This window comes from Talpa occidentalis, unplaced genomic scaffold (genome assembly GCF_014898055.3).
Source record: "Talpa occidentalis isolate TD23 unplaced genomic scaffold, MPIMG_talOcc4v2.1, whole genome shotgun sequence".
Classification (NCBI taxonomy): domain Eukaryota; kingdom Metazoa; phylum Chordata; class Mammalia; order Eulipotyphla; family Talpidae; genus Talpa; species Talpa occidentalis.
The window spans coordinates 123,799,387-123,819,919 of NW_026555331.1; the positions used below are offsets into that span (position 1 = coordinate 123,799,387).

The window sequence follows — 20,533 nt, forward strand, 5'->3', positions numbered from 1 at the left end:
TGGAGGTCAGGGCTCACTGGCCCCAAACAAATAAACCCTTTGAGTGGAATTCTATTACTTGGATCTAATGATTGGATTTAATTTTTCATTTCTTTAGATCTTTAAGACCACTTATTTTCCAGATTCCTCTATTAAAGCACAAACACTGGGTTAAAATAGGGAAGGGGCTGGGAAAGAGTAGAAAGTCACAACCAAAGCAGTGGTCAGTTTATTTTTTTCTGAGAAGCAGCTACCATCATAGGAATTCTGTGGGAATGAAATTTGGCAAGAGTTCTAGGAGGGAAGAAGCAGAATGGTGCTGAAGAGGGGGGTACTGACAAGGTAAAAAATGAAGTTTTAATGATGACTATTTCTATTTAATATGGACAAAGGTGGCACCTGTGAGCAAAACAAGCTGTCACTAAATTCCAACTTTTTTTTTTTTCAGGTATCATCAAACACACAAGAGAAAAGGATGCTCTACACTACATAATACCACTTGCAGCAAGCAGGCAGTCCTAACTATATTATATCGCTTGGCTTAGAAATTCTTTTTCCTCTTTGGGAGCACCCATGAATGTACACAATGTACACAAATGTGTCGTGGATATTTAGAAGCACAGGTGCAGAGTAACAGCCTCGACAGCTTTTAGATTTATTATGCAATGTGACTAGGCAGCAGGGTAATAGCTTTGACTTCCATATGAGACCTTATTTATCATGTACATACAGCACAATGACCAGAACTCCCAAGGCCAAGTGCTTTACTCGAAGAGGTGTGGCAGTGAAGGGAATGCCCTCTGAAAACTAACTTGGTTTGAATCCCTGACTTATCATTTCCTTAGCTGTGTGTCCATGGGCAATAGATTTACCTCTGTATCTCAGTTTCTTCATCTATAAAGTGAGGGAAATGACAGATTATTGTGAGGATAACGTGAGATAAAAATATAAAATGTTAAAACATGTCTGCAAGATAATAAGCCTCAAAAATGTTGGCTGCTGTTACAAGAGGACGTAATGGTTTTCAAAATAGATATCTCTGGGAATAGTCAATTGCACTACTAAAGTATTACTGCCTACATACAAGTTTAATCCTTCCCCAAACTGCTGATGACATTTTTGATAGACATAGACTAATAAAAGAAATGGAGAAAAAACTCTTATATTAAAAAGATACCGCTTAGGGCATATTTTGATTATTCTCAATTGTTATTGTAGTACTGTGTTAATTTTACCTTATTAAATATTGAAGAAGGGCCATCACCAATGGGAAGACATTAAAATATGTGAAATTAAACTAATCTGTCTTTATGGAGTATAACCATAGAGGATCCCAGATGCTCTTGTGATAATAAACATCTGTTTTCTAAAAAAGGCCATCATGTCATATGTACAAGTCAACAAAACATAGAAGCATTACATAAATGCATCCCTGGGTAAGCTGGGGCCCTTTATGAAACTAACGTGCCTCCATGTTGTGCCAAACTAGGGGCAAGTCTGCAACTGGGGTGGGCCAATTGCCCAATTCCAAAGAAAATGGCTGTGGTTGAGGCACATAGGTCAGGAGGAAATGTAAGTTATTAATAATTAATAATACTAATAACAGAATCAGGCAAAATTTCCTTTACAGTCTAGAACTTCTTCATTTTTGTTTATAATTTATTCTACGATTGAAATCAAGATGCCAATTTTGTGGTGCTAAATAAGTAACAGAAGCTAATTCATCAAAAAGATTGTTTTGAAATTCAAATCCTTTTGATCAAAGTATAGTACTATCAAACTAGTTACAGAAAATCTTTTTATCTGGGCCTCCCTGGTGGCGCAAGGGGTTAAGCACAGCACTTTGAAGCTATCCGCAGCCTCTGCAGCACAAGTTTGATCCCCAGCCAGGGAGAAACCCACATGGCGGGGCAGACCTCTCCTGTCTCTCCAGCTGCTCCCCTCAGCAGTGTATTTCAGTCAGTCTGCCTGTTCTGTTCCCCACTCTGTCTCTGATGAATCCTCTCAACCCCTGCACCTCTGGCCTCTACTACAGTTCTTGTATGCATAAATATTTTTTTTAAAATAAGTTCTGATTTACTTTTTATTCAGGAATATTACATTGAATGTATGTTTCTATAGAATTAGATTTCACTAACTCATGAATTCTTTTTTTTTTTTTTAAATGGGTGTAGCCTTTTTTTTTTTAAGATTTATTTATTTATACAAGCACTGGGTACAGTCAGAAGCACAGGAAGGTGAGAGAATTCACCAGAGCCAGAGCAGGAAGCAGAACAGGCAGAAGGACCAAAGTACACTGCTGAGGGGAGCAGCGGGCGGCAGGAGGGGTCTGCGCGCCATGTGGGACCCTCCTCTGGTGGCCGGGGAGCAGCCAGGGATGGAACCAGCGCTGTGGAGGCTGAGGGCAGCTTTGCAACCCAGCACTCAACCGCTGCGCCACCAGGGAGGCCCTAACTCATGAATTCTTATAAAAAATTATTCTTTGTAAAAACAAAGGAAAGTGTACAGGATTCCCCATATTCGATACACAGAGGTAAAACAGTTTATGACAATGAAATATATACAAGGCACAGCTACATAATGCCAAGAGAGGATGATCTTGATTTTTAAAAAAAAGATGTTAAATTATAATGAACTCTCTAACATCATCCATGAAGAATTCAAAATAATTTCAACAATTTAAAAATAGTGCAATTTTATAGTCTAATAAACAATTTCCATTTGGTTTTCCAGGAAGTAAATTACTGACAGAGGAAAAATATAATTTTATTAGAGATGCCAAAGTATGTTATATGTCAACCCTGTTCAGAACAATGCAAGTAAAACATGGAAAACCAACCAGATAAAACCTATCGAAATTAAAATAAGTATTAGATGATTTTCCAAAAAATAGGTTCCAGTGGCCCACATGGACTCACAGGACTGCTTACTATCCCATCCCACCTAGCCTTGGTAGCCCATCCATAGAAGAACCAAATTAGATTGGGAATTCCCCCTCTGCCTGTTTATGTATATAGAAGGAAAATTAGATAATTTTTTAAAAAAACTACAGTTCTTTGCCATTTGATTGAATAAAATAAGAATGGACAGCGGTATGAGTTTTGATTAAGAGATACCTAGGAGCACAAAATAAAAAATTTATGAATTTGAGCATTTAAAGTTATGATTTGGTGGCATTAATTATGCCAGAATTCATCCATAACTGCACATGAATTCCCTCTGTAGTGAACACATCACTTTAGGACAATATTTCTGAGACTGGTAAGACATTTTAGCACATGCCCTGGATTAAGCTGACTTTCATCTAGAAATCTGAAAAAACTATTAAACTGGAAGTATCACCTCAATTATTTGATATATATCTTACTGAGTCACCTCTCTCAAATAATGGGAGGGGGGTGGGGAAACACCATGAATATAACAGATAGCTCTTTCCCCTCACATTAGACTCAAATTTGTCTGCTTAGTAATAATGCCACATTGTTCCATGTTATTGCTTTAAAAATGTTTCCAGTGACCCTTTGGAAAGCTGTGTACTGTTTTTCTTCATTTTTGCCCTTGGCAAATTTCCTTTTTGTTCTTTCAGATGACTTTGAGAAGCCACTTCAGTCTGAACTGTGTACATTCTAGGCCCCTCAGTTAATAAGAGTTTTTGACCTTTAGGTTTCTATGACCAGCTCTTCTCTTGGATATGATTGATGGCATTCATTCTCCTTGCATGTGGTCTCTGGGAAACCATCCCATTGACTCAAAAAAATGCACTAATTCTAAAGGTAACTTGTGATAACCAGTTATCACTGCTGCTAACCCTGTTCTCTGAGCTCCAGAGATGAAACTCAATTAAAACACAAAAGTCTCAAACAAGATTATACTCACAGGATGGGACAAATATTCTGGCTAAATGTAAACAGAATGATGAAAACCAAAGGTGGTCTTCTCCAGCGGCAGCTTGTTTGTCTCCTGGCACATCTCCGTACCAATTCCACATTCTCTGCCTAGTCCTGGGTTCTCGGTACTCATACATCTATCTAAATGATAGTTTCTTAATGGCCCTTCTCATCTTCAATATGCTTTCACTGAACATTCCTAAAATACTGACATTCAATTAACCTCAAAACATTGGTGGGCACACAACACTTTTCGCCCAAGAACTTAGTGTGTTCATAACTGAACATAACTCAAACTCAGTCCAGTATATTCAGAGTCAGACATACTTCAAATTCAACATATTCTTGACAATCTATATCTTCCTCTCAAAAGCAGCCCTCTGTCTGCATTTTCTATGCTGGTCCATAGCATCACCATCCTACCAGTCTCTAATGGCAGAGGTCAAGCCTTGCTTTTCCTCATTCTTTATTCCCAATTGGTTCACTCAAATATAGTGTAAAGAGCTCCTTCTCCATGGTCCCGCTGTTAGGAACTTTCTTACCCCTAAGTCAAGTATTGGGTGGTCTTTCTTGTCAAGTCTAGCTTTTGATTAGTTTAGTTTCCCATTTCAGCTATATTCCAATCCTCCAGGGTGTTGTTGTTGTTGTTTTTTTAAGATTTATTTATTTATACAAGCACTGGGTATAGTCACAAGCACGGGAGGGTGAGAGGACTCACCAGAGCCAGAGAAGGGAGCAGAACAGACGGACTGATGAAATACACTGCTTAGGGGAGCAGCGGGCGCGGCAGGAGAGGTCCGCGTGCCATGTGGGACCCTCGCCGTTGGCCAGGGATCAAACCAGCACTGCAGAAGCTACGGGCAGCCTCGCAGCCCAGCGCTCAACCACTGCGCCAACGTGGAGGCCCCAGGGTGTTTGTTTTAAACTCAGACCTGATCATGTGACTCCCATATGCAAAACCTTAACTGGAACCCTGTAACCTACCTGAAACTCCTGGCACAGACAACACTCTCCAGGCTGCCTTCACAACACTGCAATGTCTCCACCTTAGGTCATCACAAAGTACTCAAAGTACTGCAAGGCTTCCGATGGAATCAACAGTACCTTCTCCCACAGCTAAGTATCCTCCAAGTTGGCCTGGATGATGCCTACTCATCTCTGATGTTCTTTTTCAAGGGTTTCCCTCATGCCACTACGTGGAATTGTCACATTTGCCTTTACATCACATTACACCTTACATATATATTATACTGACATATATTATTTTACTTTTTTTTAACTAATTACACCATATTGTAATTATTGTGCCATACACATTTTATGTACAGCTTGCTTGCTACTCTTGAAGATGTCTGAATTGTAGCAGCTCATTCATAAATGAGTATGTATTCATTCATGAAAAAAGAACAAACCAACACCTCTCCAAAGTTACTTCCAACCATTTTTTAGGTCTACATTCTATCTAAAATGGCTTACTTATTTTTCCTTTGCCATGCAAACACCACACTTACTTTCCTCCTCCCTCAAGAGTTTGCCATCCCCCTCTGTAACTTCTATTCCATATTTTCACTGTAACACATTAAATACACTGTAATTTCAGAAAAATTAATTTTTTTCTGAACCAGCTTATTATTAATCTTCCTAAGTGACCAGTTCAAGTCTTTGAAATCAGTCATCAATCATTCGTCAGTCTCACATCATCTGCCTAGTGGTTGTGGAGAACTTTTAGGCCACAGCACACATCTCACACTTGATAATGCTGCTCTGTGCTTTCCTTTTATGTGTATACCTACTACAGACATATGTATATAAACAATTTATATGTGCATAATTAAAGAATATGAATTACTGACGGCATTATTAGAACCTTCTACAGTTCACCATAGATAAGAAGTAATAATATTAATTAATGAGGATGGCCGCCAGTAGGCACTATATATACATCCATAGGTTAGTATTTTATTTGTATTGATAGAACTCAAACAACTCCAGAAAAAAAGATGGATTTGTTATCAACAGAGTTGTGAGTTCTAGGTTCAAGTATGGGCAACAGCTCTCCCAGTCATTCAGTGATCGTTGAACACTCTACCTGTGAAGAACCAAGTTTGACCCCACAGCCAGGGAAAACCTGCTTTACAAAAGAAATTCAATTATTTGATCTTTATAACAAAGGTCTTTGCATCCACTGGATCACTTACTGAGTCAAATAGCTACTTTCATTAATGAAAATAAACTACAAAGATTCAGCAGGTCCATTGTAATGTAGGCATTCAATACCTACACTTCCTCACTGAACTTGGGGATTTGCCCTACAGAAGAAAAATCCTTTTGCTCAAAGGTCTGTTTTCAAAAACAAATCCATCAGTTTATTATAAAGCTATTCTGGGTAGCTGACAAGTGTCAGCAGCACATAGGATGATCCAGAAAAAAAGCAGGAAAGTTTTCCCTGGGAATGACTTTTGACTTTTGTACATAATGAACATTCATGTAATTCAACAAATATTTACAGAGCATGAACTAAGTGCCCAGGATGGTGCAAGAAGTCAGCTAAAAACCTATTTAATTTTCCTACTCCTCTATGGCAAGAAAGTTTTCCAAGTATCTGTAAAAACATATTCCAGCCAATAATTTATTATTTTGTACAACAAATCAATTCAAAGACTTTTTATTTTATTAAGGCATAGCTGTAGCTAGATTCTCTATAAAGGGGAAATAATGCAGAAATATCTTACAAGACACTTGGAACTTAAGATATATTTTCCAGGTCACTTGAATTATTTAAGTATAATTTTGCCTGGGTATATTTATCCAATTCTCTGGTTTGGTTGTTGTTGTTCAGTTTTTTTTTTTGCCCTAGGGAACAAAGCCATTTAGGAAACTACATTAACTACATTCTCTCTGTGCTTATTCACAAAAAATAAACAAATAGAAACTATCAGATGCCATTTCTCCATGTTGGATTGTTCTCTGCCTTCCCTTTCCTCCTTTCGTAACCTGTTCCTATAGCCCTTCCTTCACCAGGCTAGCGGCTTCTGCAGCGAGACTTTTATTCAGTACAGTAGCAAAAGCTTTGTGGAAAAATGGATTTATCATGTACACTGCTTCTCTTTGTTTACCCTTCAATTCTTATAGAATTCAAGCAAACCAAGGAAATGCATGTCTAATCACAAATGGGAACGCCCTCTAGTTATTTCGATGCAATTCTCTTCTAAACATATCCTATAACTAATGATTCTCTGAAAAATCCAATAAGATTAGTTTCCCCAAATATCTTCCACACCAAGTGTGTGTTATAATGATTTAAACACTTTTTCTGTGTACTCTGAATTCTAAAAGAGAGGCTTATGTAAATCCAAGTGCCAAGAACTAATTCAATACTTTTCAATTTTTCTTAAATATTGTGAGACAGACATAACTAAGCATTTAAAAATAATATGTTTGAGGGAAGATATCATTAATAGGAGTCACATATTCTATGAATCTCCAAAGTAGAGCTTTGAATTGTCTTTACATTGATGTCTAAATGGAATAAAACTCTTCACTGAAGCCATATTCTAGAAAATATCAGAATATCATCATTTACCATTAATTTTATGTCAATAATTAAATGGGATAAATATTGGTGACTTCACCACTTCTTGACTTAATAGTTTCATATAGTAATTCCTCTTGCTCAGGATAAATTTGTTTTCTTTGCTTTTCCCAACATTAGAAGTTTTTCTTATTAGGACTAATAAGACGGTCTTCTCTGTTAAATTGCTATCACTGGAGTCTCAAAGCACAGTGGACAAATAACCCAGGACCCCAGCAACATTGAACCATTTCTTCTACACTCAAACCCTCTTTCACCTATTGAGAACATGACATTCTCATTCATTTTTGCATTCTTGCTAAGAATCCTAAGTTCAGAAAGCTTTAAGCATAGCAGTAGAATTTCTTATATCTCTATCAACAAGCAAAAAAGATACTGAACAAAGAAAAACTCTGAAGCACTTGTCATTTTCAAACCATTAGCCAGGCAGACCTACGTCAAGATAAGCCTTTTTGGAAATAGGCTATGAAAAAATGTGTGGTTTAATGGGATTCATAATAGCAAGAAAAGTCACAAGCCTGAATAAAGTTGACTGGAAACAGAATCACCCTGGGTGAGCTGCTGGGAACCTCCAGCTCTGTGAAGAGTGGGTTTCCAACTGAGAAGCCAAGTTCACCAGGGGTCTAGCTAGAAGACAGTCGATTTGCATCTCTCTCCCTTTATTATTCAAGTAAACTCTGAACTCCATAGGTATTTACAGCCTTTTATTTTAGCTTTAAAAAAAATTTTTTTTTGAGAAGAACAGAAATGCAAGTCAGGACAGCATCCTCCCCTGGACAGATGGCACCAAGGGTTTCTGGAGAGCCAGAGAGCATCCTTTCTACAAACTTCATAGCTCAAGGGGTCCCTGCTAGATTACAGTGTAAAACTCTTTTGTGAGAGGAAATTCTGAAAAACATCTGCTACATCTGTAGTTTTATTTATGGAGGCAATGGTGTGAAATAGACACACAGAAGACCTGTGAGCAAATGTGCCCGTGTGAGCCGCACAGCAGCAGTGAGGAGGAACATGCTACACACCTCAGGTGCAGTCTCGGCTCAAGGAGGCATCGCAGGAACACATTAATCAACACATTCAAAGCATGCATTAATCAACACTGCCACATAGGCTGGCAAGTCCCATTGTTTAACCATGCATGCTAAAGAACACGAGGCAGCAATATGAATGTGAATTTCCACCATGCTGCAAGAAACAAAACCCTTTTCAGGACGGGCCCCATGCACCATATCCTACTCGACTCTCTGAATAGAAATCATTCTCTCCTGTATTCGTGCTAGTTTATGGACTTGCTTTCTGCAACAGTCAAGCAGAAACAAAGACGCTTTATAGAACAGCTCAGTTTGACAAAAGCTGTAGAAATGCCTTCTGCAGATATGAAAACTTGAATCCTTCCAAGAGATTTTTCTTTGCCTTACAAAACGAATGCTGTTGTGAAAGGCAAAATAAAACAAAACAAAATAAAGCAGGGGGAAAAAGTCCAAGCATCTATTTGTGTATGCAGTCAGATGTGACAGCGACATACTGCATTACCAGCAGGGGCCTGGGCCTGGCCTCCTGCTCCACACAGGGTTTCATTTTCCTCCCGGGTAGTTCCCTAGATAACCCTCCTGTCAGGATTTGACTCCCTCCAAAAGCAGCCAGGGATGAAATGTCCAGATGCTGGAAGGCAAGGATCTGATAAAGCTCCCCTAGAACCTAGGCACACATTTCTACCTCTGGGCCTGTATACATGGACTTGAACACTTGAGCTTTGCAGTGTTATCATCATTCAGAGTATCTCACTCAGTAAGATACAGTACACAATTAAAGTTCCATCAGTATTGCCTTTGATCATGGGAATGCTGAACATAAAAAACATCATTCTGAATGAATAAGGGATATCATTTATAGTTGTCATTTTAAATAAGCTTCATCTCAGGGGGTTTATTCCAGCAGAGGCTGTATTTGCTGGGAGCGAGGGTTGCAAAGCAGGGGCTTCCCTCTCCGGTGGCACAACTGTAGTCATTTCAATGAACCTACAAATTAAAGTCCATGGCCCACCGATTTAGCCTTATCTCATCACTAGCTCTCATTCCTGTGACTCTAGAAAACATTTAAAAACTACAAGGCAAAAGCACAGGGGAAATATCTAGTTAAGTACCCACAAAGGTCACTGAATCAGCCCTCCGGTGTATAAATGCTAAGTTGCTACACAGTTCCTATACTAGGGTGACTCAGGCAATTTTCTGTCTCTAATTTCAAAGCAGGTACTTCTTCCCACTAGAGCATGGTGGGAGGAAAGGGGAGGACATGAGGAAGTTGCAGGATTCCTTATTCTGACTCTGCGCTGTTGCTACCACAAAAACGTAATGCCAACACCCTCATCACTCTCACTCCTTCTGCTGTCTCTCTGGGGAGGAAGTTGATGTCCTTCTTTAGATGCCTCTCAACTGCTCTTTCTAAGATTTCAGAAACAGCCACCACATTGGGCATTCCAGAGTCATGGGAGAGGGGTAGGGTGGTTTCCAAAGCAAAATGGTTGTGTTCCCTAAGAATTACAAGGACACAATACAAGGGACAGAAAGGGCTTAATCAATAAAGGCAGCTCAATCATAGATGCCAAAATAATTCGGAGATAATATCAGGAAATGTATTATAATTCGCCCTCCCTCCAGAGACATAGCATGTGAGGTCTGATGTGCTTCCGCCTGGCCCTCAGGCTAGGGTGTAACACAGACTCCACACAAAAAGGAAAATTGGGCCACTGTGATGGAAGAACATGTTCCTTGTCCCTCTGTCACTCTCTTCCAGGAATGCTGCACTTGGGTGGTGAGTAGTCATTCCGAGAAGAGGTTTGTCACAATCACAATGCAGGGACTTTGCAAGAGATGTCTCTGAGCAGAAATCTGGAGCTTACCTTGGGGATGTGTCAGGGTGAGAGGGAACAAGTTAATAACAAAAGATTATTCTGGTTTTCTTGCTGACTAAACAGCTAGTCAGCTTAACTAGTATAAAACAAAGATATGAATATGCTTTCCTTAGATTTAGATTCCTGTCTTAATTTCTGCAAGTTGTAGGCTTTCCTGGATAACTGTTTTATTCATGAGTGTTTCATCTCTAGTTTGGAGATGTGAGTATTCCTTTTGTGATGGTTTGCACCACCTAGATCTGACTGTTGTCAGGTAACATGAGATGAAATTTCCAAGCTTCAAAATGATCCTCTAAAACAAAATTTTGATAGCTCTCTTCACTGTCAAGTAGTATTGAAAACAGTAGTCCTATTTGGGTTTTGTAATAAAATGGTAATTCACATTAAAAAATGAACATAAGTGTAAGATAAAACCTTTTTTACTGTTGTCAGCTTTGTAATATCTACTCAGAATATCACTGTCATTCCCCTAAGCTATGCATATAATTTTTAAAGTTAGAGTTATAAATCCAAGGGAAAGAACTACCAAAACCCATCAATAAATAACTCTGATAACCAGATTTTTCTTTTCACATAGCTTGCCAAATGGAAACACATTTTAAGGTGTAGCATGTCCCTTATTCTCTCCAGACTCTTATGGACCAAACTTACACAATTGTAGCCAGAGCAGAACTCCAGCTACAGAGAGTTGTTCAGGGGAGAGTGTCTGTCCCTCCTCACTATGGTTGCTTAGTGAAATTCCACCTTTAGCAGTACCACATTTTAAGCTCAAGATATCCAAACCAGGTAGAGGGTGTATTTTCTTTGGAGGGCATTCACTTGAGTGTTAATGATGAATGTGGACAGTTTCATCCACAGAAAAGGATATGGGGGTGGAGGTGGGGGTTGCCAACCAAAGTTCTAGCTGCTCACATCTTTTGGAAACACAGCATGCTAGTGAACGTGGGAAAAAGCACTGAAAACTCTAAGGAGCTACAAAAAAACTTTCTTATTCTAATGTCAGAGGTTGAATTCTTTGATTAGCCTGGGGACATTCTGAATACAAGTGTGCTTTAGAATTTGGGGAAGTTTCAGGGAGTCTTTGTAAAGCAAGGAAAAGAAACGGGAAGACACTCAGTATTTAGTTTCAACCAGATTAAACAATTCACAAAGATAAAATGAGACATTTTAGTGGCTTAACAGTGAATGGCAAATGAAAAGTTCACTTTAGTCACTTAACAAAAAAGCTAGCCAAAAAGATCAATGAGAAGTATGTTTTGAGAAAGGTGGAATGGCACCTTTTTTCTTGTTTCTCCAGAAGAGATTTAAAATCAAAAGCTTCTCTTGCACTGAAAGAAAAGGAAAATAATGCAACCAGTCATGAAATCTCACTCAGAGACCACCTGAGTGTCCCTTGAAAGTGAAAGTGACTGGGGCCTCCCTGGTGGTACAGGGGTTAAAGTCTCAGGGCTATCGAGCTATCAGCAGCCACTGCAACCTAAGTTCAACTCATGGTCAGGGAGGTGACCCACATATGGCACAGCAGACCTCGCCCGTCTCGCCTGCTGCTCCCCTTAGCAGTGTATTTCAGTAGATCTGCCTGCTCCGCTCCCCACTCGGTCTCTGGTAAATCCTCTCACCTACCCACCACACTTCTGGCCTACACCCCAGTGCTTGGATGCATAAATAAATAAAAATAAATCTTTAAAAGCAAAGTGTAAAGAACCTACTACATATTGGCCATTGCTGTCGACTTAACAGGGCACCATGCATTCCTTCTTGGCGGTCCTGTCACTTGCCTTGTCGTCATGTATTTTCTTCTTTCACTTGAACTACCATTAACTGTCTCTCTATCTTTCCTGGGTTTCACAGAATATATAATCCACAGAAGACCTTAGCATAACATATAGCTGATACTTATGTTTTATTGATGGACCATCTTACCTGACACCATTACTAATTCTTAATTCCTAACAATTACAATGGGTAATTACAGACCTGCAGGAATGGATGAAAGTTAATCTTACATTACTTATTTTATGAAATATGCACTTGTTGGGGGGGTTATGTACAGGCATATTAACACTTTAAAAAATAATCCAGCTTACACTATCTAAGGGAGCTTTCATTCAAACCACCATTTATACAAAATTAAAGCTTTTCTGGTATTGGTCATAATTACCTAGTTCAGTCATTTTGCTAGTTTTTACTTATTTTCACTTTTCAAGGAACTCCTCAAGCAGAACAAAATTTGATGTACAAAGCAAACTTTTAGTTTTCAGGCTACTGGTCTGGGGGTTTCTGATGGTATTCTGAAACACCATAATAACTAGTTAGTCATATGAAATCATTTTCAATACAATACAATGGAAGCAGATTCAACTGAGGCATGAATCACGTCCTGTTAAATACAAAATGACATCTGAATGTATCAACTTAAGAATTCTCAAGGACAAGGGACAATATGCTTGAAGGAGTTTATGACCTCAAAATCTTGTATAAAATCTGTTGTTCTTTTTTCATAATTAAAATTCACAGTTTATTTGTTCAGTAAAGCCTAAGAGGTAGAGGACTGAATGTCTGAACAATCACGCTCTCATAAATTCCTTAAGAAACCCATTATTCGTTGAGATAGAATCCTCTGAACTGTGTTCCAGATCTCCAAGTAAGATATTTTTTATCAAGTTCAATACTATAATAGATGGCCTTTCAGAAGGCATCATAGGCCTGGCAGAGTTCATTCTAGAGCTGATAATCCTAAAACATATAAATGGGAACGGGGTGGGTAGTGAGGGTGGGAAGTGAGGGGTAGGAAAGGGACTTTCAAAGCAGAAATCACATATCAAAGTAATTATTTTAACTTCCCAAATAGCCTTTTGTATTATGTTGACTTTTAAGACAAAAAAATCATGTCTAAATGGTATGTTCTCAGGAGATTTTTGATGCATGATTAATTGAAAAAAACACTTTTCTTATAAATTGCTCTACAATTTCAAACCTTTAATTCTTTCAGAAACTTATAGTTTACTAGCAATGCTTTTATGTTACTGTGCATTTTCTGAGCTTTATTAATTCACAATTTAGGAAAACAAAATTCTTATTACTATGAAAGGATATGAAGGGCCCGTTTTCTTCCCTATGCATTTGATCTATACTCTTTGACAAGCAATATGAAATGATTACTGTTTTTGCATCTCTACTCCTGCTCCATTTTATCATACTCTCATGATTGAAAAGTATTAAGTATGATAATAATATAGTATAATCACATCACTTTTGGTAGAACTTCCTTCTTTAACTACTTACTAATTCAAACTGTTTAAGACGACAAGCTCCTACCTCTGAAGAAGGTCTTGTCTGGAGAAGTACTCTTGCTTTTAATTCTTTAAACCAAACTTCTTAGCATTGCTCTGTGGGTTGAAGAGTAGGGGGAAATGTTAACAAGACATTTGTCCTCAATCACAGCAGATTGTCAATACATTAACTCCACTGACTCCCTGATGGGAAACACAATTACAGGGGGAGCCCTGCAAGGAAAGACAAATTATGAATAGATTTGCCAAAACATATCTCTGCTGGTTTCAATCAAATGTGACAGCAGAGAGGTGACTAGAACACTGGTGGCCATCACAATCCCAAACAAAAGAGACAAGTCTGTCTTCTTTTCAGTTAAGGGGGATAGAAGAGTTTTTTGTAATGCACGCAACAGTGTGGCTGACATACTTCCATGCGCTGAAGTTATTAATATTATTACTTTATTCTCATTCTAATATTTTAGTAAGTAAAGGGGAAATTCTTCTGATCATGTGTGAAAGGCTTGACAAAGACTATGGACAGCTCAGAGCCTGATCGTCTCCAACTCGCCTCTGCTCAGCCTCAGTGTTTCCTTTGCAAATATTCCAGCTGAGAGTCAGCCAGAAAAAGAGGGTATAATGGGGAGTGAACAATCCAGAGTTGAGAACATTAGGTTTTTTAGACAACCAGTACAGTGATGCCACAGTTTTCTAAGGGGGGATTTCTGGCTTTTTGGACTTTGGATTTTTCGAAACAGAAGTCACACTATCAACCTCTGAAAAACCTTTCAGAGAAGAGAAACAATCATCAATTCAGAGAATCCCGGCTGCACTCAAATATTAAGACAACTATGAATCACAAAATCATTCCATTAGTAAAATGGTATGCAATCATCTCAGATGTTATCTTTATACATGCATTACAAAATATTTTCTGTACTAAACTTCAAAAAGCTTTTTATCTTAATTACATGTAAAATGACTCAATAGATTTTTTTATTAATCTGATGCAATGACATTTTATCAGGACAAAATGTTAATGTTGTATAGGTTAGTAATTTTTCCTTGGGATTGAAGCCAATTTTGAAGTTAAAATGTTTTCTTTCCTTGTCATTTGGTTCCTACTTTTGAAAAATTCTCTAGAGGTCTATGTAGGAAAGAGCAAGAATTTGAAATTATAGCTATAATAACTTAATTCAACTAATTTATATCAAACATTTAATATACATCTGTCAATACTGAATAAATGTAAGTAAGGAAAAAAAGAATAAAAATAAACAAGATGTGTTTCCTATCATAAGGCATCTCAGTCCATATGCCGATGGGAAAAAGTCAGAACTACCATCAACCACTATAAAACGGAGTATTTACAGAGTATTAGGAGAGCATAGAAGAAGGGATAATTGAATCTACAAGGCAGCATCAACAAAGACAATACTTGAGGTGAATGTTAACAGCAGGTAGGAAGGGCATTCTGAGTTGAGGGAAGGGCAGGAGCAAAGAAGGGGCAATGACAAAGCGAGTGGTGTGTCCCCACTAGGAAAGCAAAGCAGTGATAGGTACAGTGATGATGGCAGGCAAAGAGGAGAGGTTACAGGGGTCATCTGGAACCAAAGTGCAAATGTCCCTGAGCACGAATTAACTGTTGTGTCTAGACTTGAACTTGAGAACAATGTGGTTCTACTGAAATTTCTGGGCAAGCAGAAAGAACACTTAACAGTAGTGTGAGTTATTCAGTACGGGAAGACAGAGATTGGAAAGGGCACCACTTAGGGGTGTTTTAGTAACTAACACACAAGATTCTTGCTTCTAGGGGTATCCCCTGCCTCCCCCCAAAGCCCATATGCAGCAAGCACCCATTTGAGTGTCCCCAGGATGAATATAGATATGCAGCTGAACACTGATTTAGGGTTGAGAACACAGACTGAACCATGATACCAAATATTATTGCATGTTTTATTTTATTCATGGAATAATTTTGTAAATTTTTGTCATCCTAGTATGGGAGTGAATTTTTACAAGTAGAACTAGATAAAGCAGCAGGTGGAAGAGGCTTTTTTGTTCTCTTCTCCACCTAGCCCTCTACATCTTTCCGCCATTTCTCTGCCAAGGGAAGCTCTGTGCCCAGAAGCTTTGTGCTTCTGACGCTGCTCAGGACCTGAGGCAAATTTACTTAGCCTGGTGTTGTACTGACACCAGGGAAATGCCTTCCTCTGTTACTGGACAGATCCAGTAACAGCCTTGGGTCAGCTTTTCCCTTTGCATTGCAGTGTTAAGGTCTGCCTGTTTGGGGTTTAAGGAAACTGAACTCTGCCTAACAGAATACTTTGCTTCTAGGCCATTCAAACCAACCTCACTCACTTGGGCAAAGGATGAATACGTGCTTGCATGTATTTCCTTTGAGGACTTCAAAGGCAGAGCATAAGGTAAGCATTCTTGGATTCCCTGGTCAAACATACCACATTCCCTTACCTCTAAATAATCACAGTAAGGCAGACATACAACCCAAAAGGGGTAGCTGTTCCTTCATTGGTAAAGTATCTTCTAAAAGAAATTTCTGGAGCCTCTCTGGTGGCGCAAGGGGTTAAGACACAACCTATGAAGCTATCCACAGCCACTGCAACATGAGTTCGATCCGCCACCAGGGAGTCAACATACATGGTGCAGCAGACCTCTCCTGACTCGCCCACAGCTCCCCTCAGCAGTGTATTTCAGTTGATCTGCCTGTTCTGTTTCCCACTCCGCCTCTGGTGAATCCTCTTACCTCCACATCTCTGGCCTGTACCTCAGTTCTTGTATGCATAAATAAATCTTAAAAAAAAAAAGAAATTTCTGTGTGCAATAAAATCAACAGAAACCTTAAGAGTGCTTTAGTTTGCTCAAGTACTTTAGGAGAATTCAACCCCAACTATTTGGCATTCTTCATTGTGTCTGAAGCACCTGTAAGACATTGCTATGAAGCTATTGCTGAAAATGTACATCACAGATGACTGGAGGCTACAATTAAGTACTGGGGCATAAACCAACTAAGGACTCATCAAATAAGTTAAATGTTACTGTAATTTTTACCTAGAAGAGGTAAGATAATATTTTACTGGACTACTACTATGTCCCAGACCCTATATATAAAAATGTATTTTGGGTCTCCGGGTGGTGCAGGCGGTTGAGCGCAGTGCTGTGAAGCTGTCTGCAGCCTCTGCAGTGCCGGTTCAATCCCCACCGGCCTCGGAACAACCCACATGGTGAGCAGACCTCTCCTGTCTCGCCTGCTGCTCCCTTCAGCAGTGTGTTTCACTCAGTCTGCCTGTTCTGTTCCCCACTCTGTCTCTGGTGAATCCTCTCACCCTCCCGCACATCTGACCTATATCCCAGCTCTTGTATAAATAAAATAAATCTTTTTAAAAAATTAAATAAAAAAATAAAAATAAAAATGTATTTTACAGGTGACACACCAATTCCTTTGATACAAAGGCAGGTACAAAAAGAGAGGTTAAGTAAATGACCTTAGTCACAAAGCTAGCAAGTAATATATGTGGAATATAATCTGGTCTTAATCCCAAACTGGTACTTTTTTGAAATTACCCTATGGCTTTTCAGAGAGGACAAGGATAGACATGCAGTGGGATTGCTACTGAGATTTAAGAGGAGGACAACAGAAGATGATGTCAGAAAGAGTGGTCAGATCAGGAGGGAGGCATGCTGGAAATCACAGAAAAAGGGGTCAGGAAGGAGGAGGGGGGTCCACAGAGTCAAACCCGCATGTAGAATGCAAATGGAGAACTCAGCAGCTGTCAATAGGGAGGCCCTACAGTCCTGAGCTAAGACTAACCCACCTCCCCATGGACACAGTTCCCAGCTTTCAGTGACAGCTTCTGCACTATCTTTCTATGTCTCTTGCCATGTATGTTTTATTATTAATAATGTTTCACATAAGGAACAGCTATGAAATATAAGGTATAAAAAAGTAAGGTATGGTACAAAAAAACTATGGTATAAAAAGATATTTTTCAACATAAATTTTAAAGATGTGTGAAAGGACTTGATAAATTTGAAATATTTTCAGTATAATTCAATTTTAGGGAAAAATACTCTGAAAAGAGCACATACATAATTTTGGCTAGGTATGGGTTTTCACAGGCATTGTGTGGGAATATTATTTCATCCTTGCTTACATGTAATATTCATAGGGCACTGCCACATTTTTAACCTCTCTGTGATGATTTAAATCCTCAAGCCTTTGCAAGGACCACCAAAAGACTATGTATTAATTGTACTACCATGTTAGCAATTATGCCAAGCATTTCCAGGGAATGCAGTTTTGTTACATTCATTACTCTTGCTTTGACAACTGTGTCAATGGGCTTTCACCACCCTGAAACGACAGAATAGGGTAATACATCACTGCTAAGAATTATTTTTCCAATAACAAAGTAACAATTTATTTTTTTTTTACTAAACTACAATCAACTTATCCTATCAAATAAAACCAGTCCTGAGTCAAAAGGTCAAGGTAAGATCTGATATAATTTAAAAGTAGCCTTCAGAAAAGATGAATAACATCTAGGTGAAATATATAAGAAAGCCAAAGGCCACAGTACACACACACACAATAAATCAATAACAATAAAAGGAATTCAGTTGTGCAGAAGCATAACATTAAAAATTTTAATAATTAAAAAAAATGAACACTTGCCTTAATCACTGATGGAAAAACAATTTAATAATGAACTTCTTAATCACTATGAAATAAACTGTACTACTGATTGATATAAAAAATTGGGGGGGCCTCCCTGGTGGTACAAGGGGTTAAGTCTCAGCATTATGAAGCTATTGGCTGCCACTGCAACATGAGTTCGATACCTGGCCAGGGAGCTGACCCACGTGGTGCAGCAGACCTCTCCTGTCCTACCTGCTGTTCCCCTCAGCAGTGCATTTCAGTCAGTCTGCCTGTTCTGTTACCCACTCTGTCTCTAGTGAATCCTCTCACCCCCACACACCTCTGGCCTGTACCCCAGTTCTTGCATACATAAATAAATCCTTCATTATTTTTTATTTTTTACATCATTGTTCATTTTTAAACAGTATATGCTTCCTCCTACCCCTTCAGGTGTAGTCCCCATAGAGTTCTGCATAAATAAATCTTTTAAAAAAATTTTGCAGGTTTTTTTTAAATGGGAATCCATAATATTCAGTACAACTGAAAAATCTGTTGCTGCAAACACTATTAGGTAAAAATTATCAGCAAGCAAAAACATTCAATGTCTTATTTGGATTACATTTTCTGGTACGATTGTGAGGACATTAAAAATGCTTACTCTGTTTCTGTGAAGCCAATTTTTAAAAACTGGTCTTATTGACAATATAGCAAATGGTAGATTACATTCAAACAGCAAACATTTGAACCCTCAAGTTAATTGTGTTCTCAACTGTGATAACTGTATTTCCTGTTTACACTCTTGAAAATAAATATAGCTTAGAAATACTTCTCACAACATTAATTTTTAAATTCTCACAGGCAACAATGTATTAATACCTGCAACTATTACATATTTGTATGGCATGAAAATTGTTTTTGCTTTTTTAATCACTATAAAAATGAGATAAATTTGGGCCTCCCTGGTGGTGCAAGGGGTTAAGACGCAACCTACAAAGCTATCTGCAGCCACTGCAGCACGAGTTTGATCCCAGGCTAGGGAGCTACCCACATGGTGCAGCAGAACTTTCCTGACTCTCCCACTGCTCCCCTCAGCAGTGTATTTCAGTCATTCTGCCTGTTCTGTTCCCCACTCTGTATCTGGTGAATCCTCTCATCCTCCCCACTATGCCTCTGGCCTATACCCCAGCCCTTGTATGCATAAATATTTTTTTAAAATGAGATAAATTTAATTTATTTTTAATCTTCGGCCTTAACAGAATTTTAGTAATATCAAAATCACCAACTCTTCTTTACATGTATATAAAGTTTTCTTGACTTCCTGCCTTTGACCTGATCCTTGGACTGAATTTGGAGTCCAGTCAAACTTATTAACTGGAGAGAAAAGGATAAACAAACAACTCTATTAAAATTGGCATTTATCTTTGGTTTCTCAGGGGTATGTCTGTCAACTAGCAGCCTAATTCAGTTTGGCATGGCAAAAAGCCAAAATCATCTTGAAACCAGTTCTTCCTACTTCACCAGCCTATGAAACACGGTGTTTCCTCAGAAGGAGGAAGCAGAGTCTGAAAGCAGCAGGTTCTCTGAGTAACTCCCCCAAAGGGGACCTTCGAGTCTACCTCAATCACCACCTGGAGGGTTTAGGTCTGGGGAGACTGAGTCGTCACTTTTGGCATCAAGTTTAGCACCAAATGCACTCTGTTCTTGCCAGACCAATAAACTTGTTGGGACTTGACACTAACCATAAGATATACCCAATTTAAAAAAGCAGGGAGGAAGCAAGGCATAGATCCATTCTGATAAGAAATTCGCAGCTGAACAAAAGTACATCATGCTTTGCTTTTCAGAGAAATGAAATCAAGGATCCCTTGATAAATGAAATTAAACTAATTGAAGAATGATCACTCCCAGAAGCTTTTGACTAACTCAAGTGATATCATCATTTGTTACCTTATAGACTAGAGAGCAAACATCCAATGATGAGTAATTTATATTGTTTTATGGCACACTGGATATATGCCATCTCTCTGCATTGAAGTCATCACATCCATACATTATTGCAACATTTCATGGCACACAGTACATGACACGTTGCATGGTTTCTTAGGAGGAGTAACTATAACTATAATAGAAACCTAGAAATCCAGTGTATACTAATAATGCCTAGCTGCCAACCACAATGTCATGCCTGCTTTGAACTCGTAGAGTGGCTGTGGGGAAAACCATCCTGTCCAGGGTCTA

General features: G+C 38.7%; 1 protein-coding gene across 2 annotated transcripts in view; it reads right to left on the bottom strand.

Moving 5' to 3' along the window:
- Window positions 1–20,533, bottom strand: part of NRCAM (neuronal cell adhesion molecule) — a 191,008-nt gene that overhangs the window by 118,929 nt on the left and 51,546 nt on the right. For both annotated transcript variants that reach the window (XM_037511627.2, XM_054692554.1), the window contains exon 4: window positions 13,685–13,755. The gene's annotated coding sequence lies outside the window, so the exon portion shown is untranslated. The remainder of the gene's footprint in view (window positions 1–13,684; window positions 13,756–20,533) is intronic.